General features: G+C 41.1%; 1 pseudogene; it reads right to left on the reverse strand.

The window, feature by feature from the left end:
* Positions 1-516: 516 nt before the first annotated feature.
* On the reverse strand, positions 517-2037 carry LOC102835933 (annotated as a pseudogene).
* Between the last annotated feature and the right edge of the window lie 862 nt (positions 2038-2899).

The following is a 2899-nucleotide window of genomic DNA, read 5'->3' on the forward strand; positions in this document are numbered from 1 at the left end:
TATTTGTAGTAGAACCCTCTGGGGGGTGGGGGTGGAGTGTCCACTAGCTCAGGCACCCCCTCTAGTCACCAGAATGGAGGTGCGCAGACAGCGAGAGATCAATGAACAGATAAAAAAAAAAATGTGCACACCTTTATCTCTGTGGTTCTGTCAGACGTCCTTGGCTGCTCTGATCATTCCCCTGCTTGGTCTCATCCAAGATGGCGACTTTGGGAGCAGCTGAGCATCTTGAATTAGAAAGCAATGGATTTCTTGCTTCTGCTACAAATTCCCCTAGCTCTAAGACTTCCAACCTTCTAAATATTCCTTTATATGTGGTTCAGAGTACTGGGACCATCCCCTGAGCCTGCTTGGTCCAGTGTTCTGTGTTGTTGCTGATGGAGCTCTTCACTGCATTTCCACCTGATCTGCTGTCTTGTTTGTTCTCCTTAAAAACCAGCAGTAATTTAGTTAAGTGGTTCTCCCAAATCCCTTAATTCAAGTGAAACTCATAGTTAACAGCTATAAAAATGATATCTATACATTAATACTAACTGAAGCACAAGTTGTTAGATGATATTTCATTCCACTTTCCCAAGCACAGACACAGGTAAGGGACTGACATCCTTCTCCTCTACGTCAGATGGGAAGTCATGGTTTTTGATTTGCTGCATGAGTTACCATGTTGACCCAGACATCACATAGTATATACTTGATCTCTGGAACCCATTGAAAGTAGAAGTAGCAACAACAGTATAAGCACCACTGTTTTCAAACAACACACAATCATCCACAGCATTTCTGGCTGATCACAGAGCTCAACAATCCAATCAAGGCTGTCACACATATGGTGCCCATATGCTAGATGAATAATACTTCTTATCTGGTTTGGATCTCTTTTGCTGAAGGGACGTGTACATGACCATAAAGGATGCAATTAAATGATATATATACTCCATTATTCACATAATACATAAAGGTTTGTTCACTTGATTCAACTTCATCATCAGAACTTGTCTGTTCCTTTAAGACAAGTTTCTTGGCAAAGATATAAGCAGCAAGCTTGAAAGCTAATGCAACATAGTATCTGTATGGTTCAGAAATGATTTTCATTCCACAATCTGATGGAAAATATTTGTCCAATGCTGGATTGATTACATTGGTGATCTCTTCAAATTTAATTTCCACATCCTCAGATCCAGGAAAGCCACCACCAATATCTAGCAGATACATGCTGAAACCAACTTCATCTCCCATGTCAAAGACATAGCAGGCATCAGAGATTGTTTGCATGAAGGTCTCAGGTTCAGTACAGTCACTTCGCACATGGGAGCTGACAGTAATGACATCAATATTTAGCTCTTTAGCCCATTCTAACAGACATTTGTTAGTCTTGAGTGTGGCACCAAATACAACACTGATACAACAGACTGCTTTGGAATCATCAGTGACAATTCACAAAACCAACTTTGCCTTTGGATGTGCCTTGGCAACTTCGCTATCAAAAGTCACCATCTGAACTGCATACTTAATTTGAGATACTTGTTAACAAGGATTTGCATAGATTATTCTCTCTGCAGGCATACTGACACTTTGCACGAATTGTATTTCTATCTTGTTAGCACCATCAAATCCTGTCCTGATGGCAGCTAGGGTCTTCACTATGGCTCTGCTATGTATGGATTTAACTGCATAAAAATGGAGATGACACAGGGAAGAGATTTTAAACATCTTAGCTGTTTCTTTAGGATGTCTCCAAGGTCCACAACATTTGTTGTTATTGTTAAGTGCTGTCAAGTTAGTTCCAATTCATAGCGACCCCTGTATAGGGTTTCCAAGGAGCGGCTGGTGAGCTTGAATTGCCGACCTTGCAGTTCAAACTGACCTTGCAGTCCAGCGCATTAGCCCATAGCACCACACCAGAACTCCAGCAACACAGGTGGTCAGAAACATAGGAAGCATCTTTATCATCGGAAAATGAAACTTCATTAATTTTTTGATCCAGAAACTTTCATCAAGGAAATGGCAATCAGGCTCTTCATGACTAAAGTTGTTCATGGTTTTTTTAATAGGATTTCTAGATTTTCATAAAAGCAATTCCCGAGGAATTCCAAATCCCAGTGAATAAAAAGCTGGTACCCTTGGCGCAGCAGTGCAAAAATTGTTAGTGTGTTCTGATGCTGCAGGTGGATTCCATGGAAGTGCCGCAGTGACAGTGTAGAAGAGTGGCTCAGCTGCTCCTGGTGCTGTCCCAGATGCCTCCAATACACCCACCAGCCTGAGGTGGTACTGCAGCTGCTGGCAGAGGGGTGGCAGGTGGGGGAGGCTCTAGGGGACTTATGAGCAGTTTCTAAAACTTGACCCAGACATGCCACTCTAAAGTATTTACCTAGCAAAAATAAAAGCACGTTTTCATATAAGGGCTTGTGCATGAATGCTCATAGAAGAAGCTTTATTTGTAAAATAAAAGGCTGAAAACAGCTCAAATGATCATTAACAGATAAATGGATAAACAAACTAAAAATCCATATAATAGAATGGAGTTCAGCTCTGGACTTCGAACTACAAGGTCAGCAGTTCAAACCCACCAGTTGCTTCTTGGAAACCTTATACAAATTCACTATCAGTCAGAAATGACTGGATAAGCACTTAACAACAATAACAATAGAATACTAATAAGCAATAAAAATGAATTACCGATGCTTGCAACAGTATGGGTGAATCTCAAAATAATTAAGTGAAAGAAGTCACACATAAAAAGCAATGTATTTTATGGAGACCTGATGAGTTGTTCAAAACTACCAGCTGTTCCACAGGAGAAAGATGAGGCTTTCTGCTCCCGTAAAGATTTACAGCCTCGGAAACCCTGTACAGGGTTGCTATGAGTCGGAACCGACTCCACGGCACATCACAACAACAA

Source organism: Chrysochloris asiatica, unplaced genomic scaffold (genome assembly GCF_000296735.1).
Source record: "Chrysochloris asiatica unplaced genomic scaffold, ChrAsi1.0 scaffold00042, whole genome shotgun sequence".
Taxonomy (NCBI): domain Eukaryota; kingdom Metazoa; phylum Chordata; class Mammalia; order Afrosoricida; family Chrysochloridae; genus Chrysochloris; species Chrysochloris asiatica.